The sequence below is a fragment of the Aedes albopictus genome, chromosome 3, assembly GCF_035046485.1.
Source record: "Aedes albopictus strain Foshan chromosome 3, AalbF5, whole genome shotgun sequence".
In the NCBI taxonomy this organism is placed as follows: domain Eukaryota; kingdom Metazoa; phylum Arthropoda; class Insecta; order Diptera; family Culicidae; genus Aedes; species Aedes albopictus.
This window is the reverse complement of record NC_085138.1, coordinates 178,659,125-178,676,506: the sequence shown is the minus strand read 5'-3', so window position 1 is coordinate 178,676,506 and position 17,382 is coordinate 178,659,125. Positions and strand designations below refer to the sequence as shown.

Here is a 17,382-nt window from a genome sequence, read left to right as displayed (position 1 = left end):
GGTTTTTTTTTCGCAATTTTTCCACTCAATTTGCCCTTTTTTCAACTCATATTGTGCCTATGACCTTCAGGCATTACGTATGTATAACATTAACTATTTTACTGGACAAAACGAAAAAAAAACTAGGCATCGGTTCACTACTCTGTCTTGTTTCTAACTATTTTACGTTTTCAACCGTCATTTTGTAAAACTATTCTATAGAAGTAGGTCAAATATTGAATCCAAGTTTAGTGGATTAAATGGCCTATTGGGTGTCATTGTCATTATCACTACTGATAATTACGTCCAGGCTTGGAAAGCGTCAATGTCAACAAAAGTCGTCACGTGATTTTTACAGAAGTGCCTCTCTCAATGTCATCGAATCGGGAGACGATGACCAAGAGAGTCTAACAATATTCGCTCATTTTTTGGTCATGACGAAGCGCGACATGGTTGTGAACAAGGCAATTACTAGCACATCGATGGATTTTGTTCTGATTTGAATCCATTAAATCCAGGGATAGGGTGCGACTCAAAACTTTTTGCGTGCCGCACACGCTGCTACGAGACAGCACAACAAACTAGAAGGAGACGAGTACGCGCAATCGGTTGCGTGTTGCTCGTTTACTTTGCCGCGCGCTGGAGCTCTCCTGTCTCTCACGCTCTGTCGTATGCACTCTCTCGGTGCTTGTCTCCGTGCTTTGCACCTGGCTTGATACTACGCTCTCTCTCTCTCTTCTTGGCGTAACGTCCTCACTGGGACAAAGCCTGCTTCTCAGCTTAGTGTTCTATGAGCACTTCCACAGTTATTAACTGAGAGCTTCCTCTGCCAATGACCATTTTGCATGTGTATATCGTGTGGCAGGCACGAAGATACTCTATGCCCAAGGAAGTCAAGGAAATTTCCTTTACGAAAAGATCCTGGACCGACCGGGAATCGAACCTGTTGATACTACGTTGATACTACGCATGATTGGTAAAAAATCGAATCAAACAACCCGTCACTTGTCAACCCTTGACGAGCTTAACAACTTTGCCGAAAACACAAACCCTTCAATTAATTTATTAAGTGATTTTTTTTCTGTTTGGTGACAAGCACCGTGCATTACTCCTTGCGCCGTAGAGCTAGTGCTGCGATTGTCTCCCGCACAATTACGAAAGCTCTCACTCATACGTCTCTTGTCTCTCGGCAAAACGGGAGACAAGCACTTGAGATTGTGTGAAGCACACGCTTTTTTCGCACCGCACGGTGCATGCCGCCAATCCCTGATTAAATCATGAATAGGGTAACCAATATAATTTGGACCCCCATATATTTTGGACCCCCTGGGCCGTATTATCATAATTTTCACAGATCTAAAGAAGAGATGACGAAAAATTTTAGAATCATTCGCTAAATTAGTTTGTTCTACACGTGCAGCAATCATTTCCTCACTGGAAATATCATTATTTGCCTTGAAATTATGTTTTGGCAATCTCGTCATCCGTGCGAGTGTCACGGCTTGTTTACGAAAAGAAAAAGTGGTACTGGGCAAACTTGCAGATGTAAACAAAAACGTTTATCATTCTAGCGCATTAAATTCGCAAAGTTCGTCTAATCAGCCTTTGTCAATCAAGTAATTAGGATGTGATCCAGCATATCCAAGTGGCAGATTCTTCGAAAACAGTTTCAAGCGGGTTTAAACACCGAGTGTCCAAAATATATTCTTAAGAGGGTCCAAAATACATTGGGGTGTCCAAAACAGTGAAAACTGGTGCTTCAAAAATCAGTTATTTTCATCAAATTTTCAGCCAGAAATGACCTTGTGGGTATTTTTGACGGACAGTGGAGGCTTTTACGGTCATGTCAACATCATCATTATGTGTAACACCCTCTGAATCTGTTTGATTTTAGCTTACATTCAAATTAATGTCCTCTAGGGGTCCAAAATTCGACCGTTACCCTATATGTCATCTCTATCCATTAAATACAACGACTAGCCTAAACTTGATTGGATCAGGCGAAAATTTCAATTTTAAAACAATTTGGAAGTTTTCGTCATGACGCTTGATTATTGCGAAATGACATGACGAAGTGCGCGAGTGCTCGCTTCATTTTGTGACGATGAAAAGGCCTACTTGTTCATCGTCATGGGATGGTCACGACCAATAGCAGCACTGATTACGTCATTATCACTACTGATAAATACATTAGATTATTACTTGTCTGTCTATCTACATGATTTGTTTTGATTTTTGTCTTTAGTGCATGTAAAATACTTGCATATGTTGTACTTAAACTATCACAGAAGCGACCGTTTGTTTACTGTGTTTTTGGTGTTGATGATATGGCACACTTCTAAAACAGTAAAAGCGAAGCACCGTCGATGTGAATCTAGTATCTCCGTACGGTCCAAAGCGAAGCGATGGTTGTTATCGGCCGGATGCAGTAGGAGAGCGGTTCTCTCCTTTAAGCGGCCGAGTTCATAGCTGTTGTAGTTCGAATCGTTGTTGTTTTCGTTGATGCCATTCAGAAGCTTGCCTAGTTTGTTTATGTCGCTCTTATGGTTCCCCAATCTCTTCTTCAAACTGGTTGGTGTGAGGCCAACGTAGCTGGCATCGCAGTTTTCACAGGGGATCCTGTACATCACATCGACGGTGTTCCGCTCTCCCTGTTTTAGAAGTGTGCCGTATCATCAACACCAAACAAAAAAAAACAGTAAACAAACGAAGCGACAGTGATAGTTTAAGTACAACATTTGCAGGAATTTTCCATACACTAAAGACAAAAATCAAAACAAATCATGTAGATAGACAGACAAGTAATAATCTGACGAACACTACTGACCGATGACAATGATACCCAATAGACCTTTTAATTCAATAAACTTCATTCAACTTGATTCAATATTTGACCCACTTCCCGGGTAGACGAGAATATCTAAATCATATCTCAAATCGAACATTTTTTGCAAAAATCTAATGAATATCGCACGAATAGCTCAAAGTGAAATGATATCAGTTTTTGTACTTGTCGAAATAGCTGAAAATTTCTACATAAGAACAAGTTTAGCTCTTCTGCACGAAATGGAACACATACACCCATAGAGATGGCTCAATGTTAGTGAACTGCCATGTGCCCTTTTCTGAGCTACGGAAACGAAGAACCGCATGCTCTTATTCCAATGTTATTCATAACAGCAAGCCACAGTTGAGTGGTAAGCCTCGCCGCCTGTGAATCCTGAGGTCGTAAGTTCAATGCTGCATGTTGATCTTTTTTTTTTTTTTTTTTTTTTTTAAAAATTGGCAAATCTTGTCTGCTATTGTTTTGATCTTGTAATATCTTAACGAGCTATTATTGAGTAGTTCACCATATAAGATTTTGCTATTATTTCTGTTCTTTTACCTCTTATATCAATCAAACCAATATCAGTTTTTGCTCCTCAGTAATTCAATCAATAATAACTGAATATGCTATTCATCAGATTTTTCCACCTACTCGGGTTCTATGGAATAGTTTTAACAAAATGACGGTTGAAACGTAAAATAGTTAGAAACAAGACAGAGTAGTGAACCGTGGCCTAGTTTTTTTTTACATTTCGTCCATTAAAATAGTCAGTTAATGTTTTAAATATTGTGAAATGTCTTATGTGTTCGTTTTGAAAGATAATTTTAGGAAATTGATGAACACCAAAACGTGATTATGCGTATCTCTGTTAATATAACTCAGTCCAATTCTATTATAGAACCCGGAAAAAGATTGAATATACACTCGAAACGTCGGGCGTAGAAAATGTGCTTTAGTTCTGACCGCTCTAAAGATTGAAAGCCGAAAAAAATCTCCCGGTACAAACTCCCTGCAGTCGAAAGCATCCAAGTAAGTCCTTCTTTGAATTCTTCTTTAAATTTTTTAAATTCTTCCTTTCTTATTTCTCAGAATTCAACCAGTGATTTCTCTCGATGTTTTTCCTTACCCTCCAGGAATTTCAAGATTTTTTCCTGGCATGTCTTTCAGGGTCCATGCAAGTATTTCCACAGGAGTTTTTCACGGGGTCTCTGCAGAAGTACCTCTCGGGATTTCGTCTAAAGTTTTTTTTTCGGTATGCTTCCAGATTTTCCGTTGGTTTTTTGCGAGATTTCTGCAGACATTCATCCTGGTAATCATCCCAGAGAGTTTTCCGTGATTATTTTATGAGTTCCTCGCGGGAACTTAGGGATTTCTCTTAGATCTGCTCAAGGGATTTCCCAAACATTTTATGTTGAAATTATTCGTAGATTTTTTTTTTAAGATGTTCCAGTTTTTTAAGATTTTTTTTTCCGAATTTCTTCCCGAGATTTCTCTAATAGGTCCTCTAGGAATTTCTCGCAAAATTTTACATGGACTTCTTTCGATGTTTCTCCGGGAATTTCTTACAATGTACTTCGTTAGTTATCTTCTTCTTCTTCTTTATGGCTCGACGTCCGCATTGAAACTTGGCCTGCCTCTCGTTAACTTAGTGTTCTTAGAGCACTTCCACAGTTATTAATTGAAGAGCTTACTTTGCCTGCCATTGCATGAATTTGTACATTGTGTGGCAAGTACAATGATACTCTATGCCCAGGGAGTCGAGAAAAGTATCCCGACTGGAACGGGAATTGAACCCACCGTCTCCGGATTGGCGATCCATAGCCTTAACCATTAGGCTATCTGGAGACCCTTCGTTAGTTATCCTAGGAGTTATTCCGAGAAAACTCCGGGAGCAATTATTAGAAAAATCTCAAAAGAAACACTCATGATACCGAGACATTTTCCGGTAGAGATTTCGAGAAGAACTCTAGAATTAATCCTATCTTAGAACTATCATGCATCAAATTTTGTAAACAAAATAACTTCTGTAGAATGTCTGGGTGAAATCTAGGGAAGAACTCCTGGTTATATTCCAAGGATTAGCAAGAAAAATATTCGAGAAATCTCGAGAAAAACTCTGAGAGAAATCCCGTAACAATATCTGAGAAATATCCTGAGAGAAACTCTTGTAGCGATCCTGGGAAAAATCCCTCGAAAATTTCGTTGGTTAAAACGCAGGATGAAATTCAGGGCAAATCCCTCGAGGGACTCTGGAAGCAACACAACCACACAACCGAGAAAACACTGGAAATAAATTCTGTACGATTCCTTGAAAACTCCAGAAGAAATTGGAAATCAGAAATCCTTCAAGATTTTTCAAGATGAGTCACCGGATAGATTTGTTCGAATCTTGCAAAAATATGAATCCGGAAGAAGCACCGGGGAGAGTTCAAGAAAAATATTAAGAAAAATGCCATGAAAAATATCGACAGAATATTGAAGGAAATTCTAGGAGGCTTTTATATAGGTATCTTTAAAGAAGCTTTATAGGCCCTTAAAATTCGCCGTTACACTCGGCGATTCTGAGCATAACTCGTTTAGCCCATTCTGTGTACTTGTGATAATTTCATCATGGCACAACGTGCCCCTGGAGCTGGCGCTCTGACCTGTGAGGGACGCATTTAACCCTGCTCTCTCCCATCGCAAGAAATGATATCACAACAACCTATGTTTGGCATCCACCCGGCCAAGCCAACATGGGGCGGTAAAATGCGTAAAGTTTTGCCTATTGCTTGCTCGGGTAGCCAGCAGCAGCGCATGGGGGGAGCCACCACGTTTTGGAAGCCGGGAAATTTCGAAGAAACTCAGCTCAGCGAAGAGGTCCCGTCCCGCCTGGCTTGTGTGAGCAGTGTGCCTCGGCTAGTAATTGCACTTGGTCCAAATTTGCTACCAAATAAAGCAAGCTACCGGTTATCAGTGGAACTGTTATGTAGCCGGTGGGTAGGTAACCAATAAAATTGGGAGCATGTCGGACAGAGCTCCGTCCGTGCTCCGTGTGATATGGTGTCTGTCGAGTTTGTGTACATGAATGTGATCACGTGTGCTGTTGTTGTTGTGAGGTATCTGTGCCTTTAAAAGTTACAACGATTGGTACTTTTCATAATTGAAGACAATGTTGGCTTGATTGATACCAAATAATAGCAACATATTGTAAGACGTGGTGGGGTTCACAGCAAACTGTGGCGGCCATAAATCTTGAGAAGTAGCACAAGCACAAGTGAAGAGCGTGAACCGAAGGCGTATATCGTTGGATTTGCTTTCACTCACTGTCAGTAGGATAATTTGGCGTGCTTCTCATTGCATTTCGTCGATAGGGTATGCAGAGGCGTTGCTCAATTACTGACTACAAACCATATGGTATGGCATGGAAGGCAAACCAGATGTTGAGGGTTAATCAGGGTTCGTAAATCTTTGTTATTGGATTTGAATTGTTGTTATATGAAAGATTACAAATTATACGAATTTCTATTTATTATCTTATTTGCCAGGTACCTGAAGCACTTTTCTAAAGACACGTTTCACTTCAAATTAGAGTTTCGTACCATAAACCTCTAAAGTTGAAGTAAAACTTTCAATCTTTATGAGGGTACTGGTGTATACCACAAGTATTAACAGCGACATCATGCATTGGTTTAGAAATTACCCATAGTTCCGAAGCACAGTGGATCAATAACAATACAATATCAGATTTATAATGGACTTAAAACTGACTTGAAAGCCATCGTTTCTATTGAAGGGTGTATGTTCCAATTCCTTATACTATTTTCTGCGTTTAGTCAGATCAATCTTACTAAAACTTTCTGCAGAGTAGTACATCCAAACCCGCTTTAAGTACAAACGGGTAGTATACACGAATCTAAAACAGTCCAACAATCCTAATTTGTAGACCTAGAATTCCTCCCATGCAACAATTTTAGTCAAATGGACTAGAAGAGGTTCTCATAAACAAATCTTAAAACCAAAACAAAAGACATTGGGTTTTATGACGGTACTCAAAACCTCTACAAGACTTATTGGTCATCAAAATGTTGCTTGAGCTTAAAATCAGCGTTAACGTTAGCGTAGTTACTTGAACTGAAACGCAAAATTGATCAAAAATAATTAAAATATTCTGAATTGGTCCAACTAGGGTATGTGTGCCATCAGTAATCTCACACTCCCAAATTCATACTATTCAAAAACAAGCGATTACGGCATCGATTAATTCCGTTCTTTTTGTTTTCATGCGTGCTCACTTGTAACAAAAAATAAAAAATAGAAACAAAACAAACAACGCTTCAATCCTTTGTTTTTCGTAGGATGAAAATGGGAGCCACATGCTGAATAAAGGAACCAATACCCTATGGAGGAGAACGTGCCTCTGGAGCCGACCTTCTGATACCTGTATACCCTATAATCAAATGAAGACTTATCATCTGCACATACCAATCGGCTAAAAAAGAGAAGGTTGAGTGGTTGCCTATGCTGAGTAATTCAGGATCAAAATTATTACATCGCACTGGAGCCCTTGGATTTTTTTGAGCTTCACCAGATGGTGTGATGGGCATTTGGTAACACTGGTTAAGCTAGCAGTGCTTCCAATAATCAGTACCCGTACCCGTAGGGAATGGATCTTATGTTATTTTCAACGGATAAGCCAATTGTGATGATATCCTGTTTGACAAGCATATATGCTCGAGGCATGATAAATCAGTTTTCTTTTTCGGTTTTTATTGAAATATTTAAAATTTTAGTATCTAGATACTAGATACATTATCTAGATTTTGTGCCTTCATTATCGTACTGCTAGTGTCGCCATGGCATTCAGTAGAAGAAGTAGTGAAGTAGTCAAAAAGTAGGCATTGGTCATTGCATGCCAGTTCGTTGGCTGGTATCATATTTCTTTCAAAAAGCAAATTAGTTTATTGAACGCTTCGCTTGCGAAGATAAGGTTCTGGAGTGATAGAATTTGATTCGCAGAATCTCAAACTATTCTGTGGCTGTGCAAAACAGTTATGAGGAAGTTTTAAGATAGATTATTTTCGCTTTATTTGCTCAGCGCAATACTTCAAACAAACATAGTTTACGACCATTTCCTTGTCTATAAATACAAATCAAATCGCGTAAGATGGATCGTATCTTCAAATAAAAAGCTCACATCAGCATTCACGTGGAACGCTCCCCCCAAGCTTCTTACAGTAATGCGGCACTGTGTGGCGCGCTTACACAATACGATCTCCTCCGTTGGATTTTGTTTTCGATCTCCAAAATTTTCTTTAACCACCCGCCCAGCCCAACAGCACAGCGGAACCGTTTTGATAAACTAAGCCACCTCCTACCCCGTTGCCCGATCATCGCCCCAATCAGCGAGACAAGCCACCCAACCAACAACCTGGCCTTCCACGGAGAGGGGCACGCAGCCGCAAGTTGAAATCAGTGCCACCGCGCGCCAAGGAAGGAAGGTAGCGGCGTAGTTGGAAGCTTTTAAATTGCAGCCCAGCAGCAGCAACGGCAGCGCTCGACACAGTACAACGGCAACGCAACGGAGTCAGGAAAACATGTTCAACCAAAAGGGAGAGAGAGTCATCCACTTTCGAACGCGTAAGGTTGCGCAATTTCACCGCCGCCGTACACCAGTCAGTCAGTGGCGGCATCGTGAACCGTTTCTGTCCACGCGCGTAGATGCCTTGTGTCTTTGCTGTGAACAATTTACGGTTTGATGCATTGGCGTTGCTAAAGGAAAGATGGGGGCTTGCGCCCCCATAATGTGTTTTTTGACGGTCCTTAGAACGATTCCCCTCTTAATGCGCCTCTGTGATTATACTTTATTATAGAAATTTTCAGCTCTAGGCTGGTTTATTTCCACTAAGTCTTTATATTCATACTATTTTGAAATGTTTAGATCTGGTGAAACCTTTGCATAATTCCATATTACTAAACACCAGTTCAAATGTAACATGAAGAGTCTGGTGAAATTCTACAAGAAATTTCAGGATGAATATTTTGTGATGCTCATATAGGATGCCTCAGAACTTCTTGGGCATTTTTATTGCTAAATAACTGAGTTTTTGAAGGAATTCCTTATCAAATTCAATGATAAGCTTCTGATTAGTATGCAGGCGGTCCAGGGTTCAATCCCTGGCTCGTCCCTTTCCTCCTACTTTATATCTTTCTCTATACTTTCTCCCTCCTCTCTACATGTACAGCTCATGTATATTCACATGTTCATAGCGATCGCTAGAACAGAAACGGATTTAAAATCCGTTTTCCTTCCTTTCAACTTTCACTGCCCAGTGTCAATCTGTCATATAACGCCTACGAGTTATGCAATCGAGCGAACTATGTCGCATTATCTTCAGAGTAATAAACACACTAATCTTTCACCTTACGCCTGGCATCCACGCACCAATGTGTGAACCCTTTGCAACACACTGAAGCTGCCTGCTAGTCCCCGGCAGTTATCTCATTGGTTCCTTGTGTGTGTGCAGCTGGTCTAGTGATACTGGAGTAGCATCCACGGGCGGTCAATCAAGCTCAAGCTCAATTTTAAGAGATTTTTCTCGGAGCCAACTTTTTAAAGGCTTCAATGCTTAATTTTTTTCTGGAGGGCATGGCTGACTAGCTCACATGATCCTGGAGTTATTCAGGATTGTCTTGGCGTACCAATATGTATATAGCCAAATACATTGTTCAGCGTATTTCTCTAGATCCCGATTGGAAACATAGATTGTGTTTCGGGAAAAGTTACTCAGCAGGATAAGAACTAACAGACATCATAGCATATTGGTTTGGCTATAAGAATTCCGCCTGCAGATTTTTGTTTTGTTTTTATAACCGTGTATACTAGTTAATATTCTACACATAGACCTGCAGAAAATGTGTTCAAGAAGTATCGAAAACATTACAGCTCTGGTCTCTATAAGCTCTATTTAGATAGAATATTGATGTTTTCGACAAAGTTAGTGAGTAAATTATGGAGTAATCTCGTGAAAATAAGTAAAATTTGCGAGTGGCATCCTGAAAACCAATTACCAGATTTTTGATAAACCTTGTGGAACCATTTTGGAGGGAAGCAAACCGTCATCGATCAAAGAAGTTCCAGGAACAGAAAACCTAGAAGACTTCAACTGAGAAGTGGCAATTTTTTTTATAAATTCTCGTACAAAAAGAAGCTTGTGAAGTGCACCTTCATGTTCGGTGAGTTCGTTCCGTATAATACTTCTTGAAATGACATAAATAGCACAGCAGCATACAACAAGTAGATTTACTTTCAAAGAATCTGGATACCCAAGTAACACACTTGTCACAGAAGAGTCCCGGCGGCGCAGGTTTTTGTTGCGCAGAAGTCACTGTGACTTACTTCTAGCAAGTAAGTATTTATTTGTTAGAAGTAAGTCACAATGACTTCTGCGCAACAAAAACCTGCGCCGCCGTGACTCTTCCGTGACATGTGTGTTACTTGGGTAGCTCACAAGGCTGAGTTTCGTGTTGTCTCTTGTTGTGAATGTATCGCTTATCAGGTGGTTCTTAAAAAGAACTTTTTCCAGAAATTATTCTACAAATTTAACCAAACAATTAGGTTTCAATTCAACACAGCTCTGATTTTCCTTAATTTGCCCAAGAGCCCACTCCACAAATTCATTCTACAAAACTCTAAACATAACCTGTTCTGTAGTGAGAAAACTTAACTTTTGTGGTGAGAAATGCCATGAATTGGGCAATGATTTGAAGAAAAAAAATATATCAGTCATGCTTCCAGAAGTTCAGTAATAAAATTTTCCAGATATTTCCCTTATTTTTGTCCAGAAATTTCAACTAACAATCCTATAGTTTTCTTAAAAATGAACTCACAAAATTCCTGTAGAATTTCTCCTTAAACACTTCATAGATTTCGTATAGTAATTCATAACCATTTCATAGGTTTTTTTTTCTTAAATTCTTTTATAGAATCTTTGAAAAATTGTCATGGAATTCAGATAACTTTCATCAGGTTTGAATTCTCCAGACTTCTTAATTTCGCTGGAAAAATGTGCTAGTGGGCTTAGATATCCGGTAGAGTTTTTGTCAAAAATTCTCCCAGTAGTTCAAAGAGTTGTTTCACTTATAGGTTGTCAAACAATTTAAAGCAAAACGTTTACTATATCGTATTGAAAAATTGTTTGTTATTTTTCTAAAATTTCAAGAAAAGGAGATTTTTAAAGATTTTCCCAGAAGAAATTTCTGCAAAATAGTTTCCAGGACTTTTTTGATTACTTCAAAATATTTAGCAATATTTTTCAATGTATTCTCTCTCTTGGAGTTCTTCGAAGAATAAAAACCAGTAGTCACCAGAGACTTCAGCCTTGAATTCTTCACAAAATCATTTCCAGGCGTTCTTTTAAAAATGTCACTATCTAAGTCAAGCGGAATTCACTAATTTTGTCAGAAATATTTGAAACAGTTTTCTCTGAACAATTTTCAAACAAAAAAAAATGTTTGAGGAGTTATGAAATTACAAGTATTTTCAGGTAATTTGCTCAAAAAAATTCCACTAGAAATTTCACCGCGTCTTCTTAAATTTCTCCAGCATTTTTGCAAGAAGTTCACCCAAAATGATCAAGGCCATGTTTCTCTTTATTGGCATATCCTTGATTTACTGATATGTCTCCAATGTATCCAAAGAAAAATCATAAGAGATTTGTTCCAGATTTTTTCTAGATTTTTTTTCAAGTATTCTTTCAAGAATAAAGTAAAAACCGCTTTTTGAAAATGTACTCATTGTATTAGAAACCATAAATCCAGTAGGAATCCACGGTAAAGTTCCTTGACAAATTTTAAGAGAAATATACACTCCCGTTCAAAAGTTTTGGGGTAACCCCCTCAAAAACATGTCATTTTTTTAGGCCCATATCTCCGCTAATTTGCGTCCGATTTCAAAACCCTAGGTTTCATTCAAAAGATAATAAGTCAAAGAAACTTTGAACATGATTTAAAAGAAACTTTTTCAAAAATTTTTGTATGTAAACTTAAGCCAAAGTTGCCAAATTTTCTAAAAAATGAATATAAACTTACGGCAGTGTCGCTGGAAGTTGGGGCGACCAAATTTTAAAATGAGAGCGGTAATATGACCCATTTTCTATTAGCTTTCAACTGCTTTTTACAGAACTTAGCTAAAAAATCTAGAAAAAAAGTTATTAAGTAAATTAATCCTTGATGTCATCGACCAAAAGTTTGGGGTCACCCCTCAAAATGATGTATCGGCCAAAAGTTTGGGGTCACTATCGTAAAACATGACAAAGTGATTTGTTGATATCTTTGTCATCTTACATTCAATTTTAATTCTTCTTGGCTTATTTGAAACAAAATGATTGATACTTACTGCATAGACATTGAACCACACATATTTGTTGAAATTTACATACTAAAACTTAACGTAAAGTTGCCTCATTTTTTGAAGCGTGGTAAAATGTGATAACTTTACATAACATTTTTATACACAAAAATCGTTAAATACGTTAAGTTAACGACAACAAACGTAAATTCACTTAATTATCTTTGAAATGAGCCAAAAATAATTAAAATTGAACTATAGATGACGAAGATATCACCAAATCACTTTTCCATGTTTTACGAAAGTGACCCCAAACTTTTGGCCGATACATCATATTGAGGGGTGACCCCAAACTTTTGGTCGATGACATCAAGGATTAATTAACTTAATAACTTTTTTTCTAGATTTTTTAGCTAAGTTCTGTAAAAAGCAGTTGAAAGCTAATAGAAAATGGGTCATATTACCGCTCTCATCTTAAAATTTGGTCGACCCAACTTCCAGCGACACTACCGTAAGTTTATAATCATTTTTTAGAAAATTTGGCAACTTTGGGTTAAGTTTACATACAAATTTTTTTGAAAAAGTTTCTTTTAAATCATGCTTAAAGTTTCTTAGACTTATTATCTTTTGAATGAAACCTAGGGTTTTGAAATCGAACGCAAATTGGCGGAGATATGGGCCTAAAAAAATTACATGTTTTTGAGGGGGTGACCCCAAACTTTTGAACGGGAGTGTATATCAGTGATCGTCAATGAATTTTCAGTAAAATTTGTATCGCAATCGCTGGAGTTTATGCGAAATCTCCATAGATAAATTTTGGTGACTTCCCAAACGTCTTGCAAAACTTATTGAAGCAATGGAAAATCTATAATGCTGTTTTCAGCGGACGTTCGATTCGATTCTGTCGAATAACTTTATAGGATATCCATTATGAGTTCATGGTAGAATTTGTGAATTCTGAATTCCTGTGAAATTTCTAGAAAGTCTCTGATGGTAATCCCGCACAAATTCACAGAGGTTTGCCACAAAAATATTAGCAAATATTTGTTAGAACATCACCACAAATTTCTTCTGCAATTTTCTATTAGAATCTATGGAATTTGTCAATATTTGCCATAAATTACAACTTAAGTTCAAGAAGAAAATCTTTCAAGAACCTAAACTTATCTTCTAAAAAAAGTCGAAGCTAATGTTTTCAAAATAAATTGCAGATTTTTTTTGCCAAATTTCTTTAAAAAATTTATTTGTTTTGGCGTACCGTTTCGACTAGGTTGTATATATGCTAAGTCAAATCAAACCCTAAAATTAAAGAAAAACTTAATTCTCTTGAAATAACTACATTTTTTTCTAAAAATTCCATAAAAATTCTACCAAAAAAATAAGATTTTCCCGTAAAAATAAACAGGTATATTAACCCTCTAATACCCAACCCCGCCTTTAGACGGGGTATAGTTTGAGCATTTTTGTATTTTTTGTTTCGTGGAAAATCTTTTTTTTTATATTTTTGGCTGATATTTAGGACTGTTTTGTATATCTCAAAATGGTTTTTGGTGTATTTTAAAGCGTTTTTACATTTTTTAAAAACCATTGAAAAATTGATGTTTTGGCCACCTTCTAGAAGTCATTGTTTATTTTGTATTGAATCGCAAAATTAGCATATTTTAAATTTTCCCCAAATCATTCTGTCGTTGTTTTATAGTTTAAGGGAATCGAATACACTCTAAAATTATTTTCCTTAAAATTACACGGAAAAAAAATCGCTATGGAAAAAAATAAAAATAAAAATATTTCAACAATAATCATAAAATCTCAAAATGTTTTCATCTCAAAAAATCCGTACCCCAAATAGGCTTCCAAGAAAAATATAAAACTGTGCGGGTGTTCAAGAATAAAAGTTAGAAAAATCAAAAACTGAAATTCACGAAATTAAGAATTAAAAAGAATGGAAGGTGATTCTGAAACATGTTTAAATCGATTTTAGATGACGAAAAATGATATTTAGATCAAAACAAAAAATTTGGGTATTGGAGGGTTAATAGACTGTTTTTGACACTCCATTCCACAGAGTTTTGGAGTAAAATTCAGGCGTAGATTTTCTCCAGGATTGCCGATACAATTTCTTGTGCAGTTCTGAATACGTCCAGGAACATAAAGTAGTCCCTGTACAGTAGTGTCACTGTAAATTTCACCTAAAAAAAATCAGTATTTTCACCAGAAATATTTGAAAAATGTTCATAAGAAATACTGCCTACTACTGTTTTAGATATTTTGCTGTAAATTATTCTAGTATTTCTCAAGCATATATCCTTGGAGTTACTTCTACTATCTAATGAAACCTGAAGATTCTTCTTAGGTTCACTAGTAGATTCAAATTGGTAAATTGACCAGCTATTGTTCACACGATTTTTTTTTTCTGAAAATATACCCAGAAACATCATACTGGGGATCCACCAATAAATACTGATATCAAGCATTCTGATCCATGAAATCTTCAGGAAGGACAACTTTAGGAAATTTCGTGGAGAAATATTTACCAAAAAAATTCTGCTGTCAACTGTGGGGAAAATCTCCTTGCATAACATATATAAAATTGATGTTTGTCGTACAGAAAAGTACAACTAAAGTTCTTGTACCAACTTTTCGAACTCTCTAAGCAGAATGCTTTCTTTGAATGTCTCCACTGTGGATAACTGACACTGGGGAAGATTACAAGTGGTATTCGGCATATGCGTATCTGTCAAAGTATAAGCTAAAGAGGGCGGAATTAGAAGGGTTCAAAACTGATTACACTCATTCGAAGGACAATAAAAGTTAGCACTTTCCAAAGTTTATGTTCAACTGTACTTTCTCAAATCATTCTACAAAGACTCATCAAGCTTTTGCTATTTTCTTCCATTGAAATCTAAATTCAAAAAAACAAACACCCTACGAACACCCCCTCGTTGAGAATCCCACCTACGTCAGTGTTTATCCATCGTGCACTATCAGCGGAGCAGTGGACATGCAACCCACCACCCCAACCCAGGGACAAGTGTTCAAATATGCCTATCGAAGAAGAAAGTTCAATCATCATCGTCTTCGTCGTCGTCCGGTTGTTGCAGGAGGCTACTACTCACTTGTTTCAAATTGGTGATTCCGTGTAGATATGATTCATCATCGACCTGCTTTGTGCGCTATGATCCACACCGAATTTCGCTGTGCGCGGCTTTTGGAAGAATTAGATCGTCGTCTGATCCTCGTCTCGTGCGCGATGCGCTGCGATGGCGTTCCCGACTTCGAGAAGAGGCGTTGAATCGATTACGGTTTTAAAACCCCATTCACAAGAGCAGCAATTTAACTTTCCAATTTTTGGCACTTTTCTACGTTTTTTTTTTCTTTTCGAGCTGCGGGCTGCGATTTTCACTTACAGATCATAAAGCACACTCCAAAGCGATATCTTTATCTTTCTTTATTTTATGATGATATTTTTCGCTTTCGGTCGTTGATCGCCAACTTTTCTCCTATCCCAGGTTTATCACTTATTCATTGGTTTTTGTTTCACTTTTACAAACACATCAAGCTTCCCCAAAATAGCCGAAGGAAGAAAACCGCGCCGCAATTACGATCTCACCACCGACTGACTGACTGTTGTACCAAGCTGCGCTTATTTTGAATCACCACTGAATTGCACCGCGCAAAATTTCACTGTTTTCTTTGGTACTATTGTAAGTTTGCCAAAATAACACCACTTTCAAAAGTTTCCTGCACGTCGTCGTAATCAAAGAAAAAGACCACTTAATCGAAAACAAACCGAGACGAGTACCATCCAATTTAGTGTACTGCTTCTGGCAAAAAAAATAAGATAAAACAAACACCTAATAAGATCAAATCAGAGAAGAAAAAAACAAAACTTCGTAAACTCGTAAGAAGCGGGAGCAACGTACCACAAACAACACCCGATCAATGCGGCTGTCGGCGATATTCTGCACTGCACACCGTGCTGCTGCTGACTGGCCCGTGTCTCCAGGTCTGCTGGCTGGGGGCCTCCGCCCGGTGTGTGTGGAGCAGTTGAGTTGCTCTTTTCTCGCTCACCTTTTTTCTTTCAACTTGTCGGTATAGGCATTTTGACTCTCGCAGAAATCGCGAGACACGCAAGACGCTTGGCAAGCCGTGTGGTGCACTTAAGCTTTCGGAACAACAGCGCACATTGGCCGGGTCAGGGCTGCCAGAGGTTGCTCAAGCTACGGATTTTGGAATGTTCGGCTAGGACTTTTCTAGATATATATGATTGGAAATGCTCACATACTCTGTATCAGTGTTAAACTGCATAATTTGAAACCTTGTTAGCTTCTGTATAGCTTCTGAGTTATTAGCTATTGATACTATAACCTTGTAGCGAATGAGTTTGCGTTACTTTTTGATTTCTTTGCTTGATAAATAATATAAGACTCACGTTACGTACCACCTGGACCAGAGCCTGCTTTTCATCTTTTTTTAGCATTTCCACAGTAAAAAATGAAAGATTTCTTTGCAAATTGACCATTTTTATATTTGTTTGTTCTGTAACCTATGCCCAAAAAATCCTTCACATCCGAGCACAAAAAAAAACAATTTTTGAACTTCTTCTGGAAGTTTTGGAAGGGATTCCTTCAGAAGATAACTGAGGATTCCTTCAAGAATTTCGTCTGGGGATTCTTCCAAAAATGCCTCTGATGATTCCTCCAGTAATTCTATCTGGCGATTATTGCAAATACGTCCAGAAATTCCATCTGGAGATTACCCCAGGAGCTCCTCCTTTGAATTCCTTCAGAAATACCGTCTGGGAATTCTTCCTGGAATTTTCTTCAGGAGATTCCTAGATAAATTTAAACTGGTTATTCAATCCAGGAATTCCATCTGGCGATTACACCAAAAGTCCATTTTGGATTGCTCCAGGAATCAAGTCTGAACTTTACCTGAGGATTACACCAGGAATGCCATCTTGGCATTCCTTCTGGAACTCCTTCTGCAGATTCCTACAGAGATTTCATCAGGGGTTTCCTCCAAGAATTTTGACGGATTTCTTCTGGAAATTTCTCCAGGATATCAAGCAGAAGTTTCTTTAGAGATTCCTTCAAAAGTTTACATTATTGACTGGGATCCTGAAATTCGATCTACAGATTTCTACATAAACTTCCGAAGATTACCACAAGAAACTCCTAAAGAAATCCTAACAAGAAGTCCTTAAGGATTCCCACAAAAAAATTCTGGAGGATTTCTAGACAGAACT

General features: G+C 37.9%; 1 protein-coding gene across 6 annotated transcripts in view; it reads right to left on the bottom strand.

Annotated features, from left to right (window-relative positions):
• Positions 1-16,464, bottom strand: part of LOC109412237 (glucose dehydrogenase [FAD, quinone]) — a 70,861-nt gene extending 54,397 nt beyond the window's left edge. For 3 of the 6 annotated variants that reach the window (XM_062855459.1, XM_062855461.1, XM_062855460.1), the window contains exon 1: positions 15,251-16,464. The gene's annotated coding sequence lies outside the window, so the exon portion shown is untranslated. The remainder of the gene's footprint in view (positions 1-15,250) is intronic. The other 3 variants (XM_062855462.1, XM_062855463.1, XM_062855464.1) reach the window with 3 other exon arrangements.
• Positions 16,465-17,382: the final 918 nt, after the last annotated feature.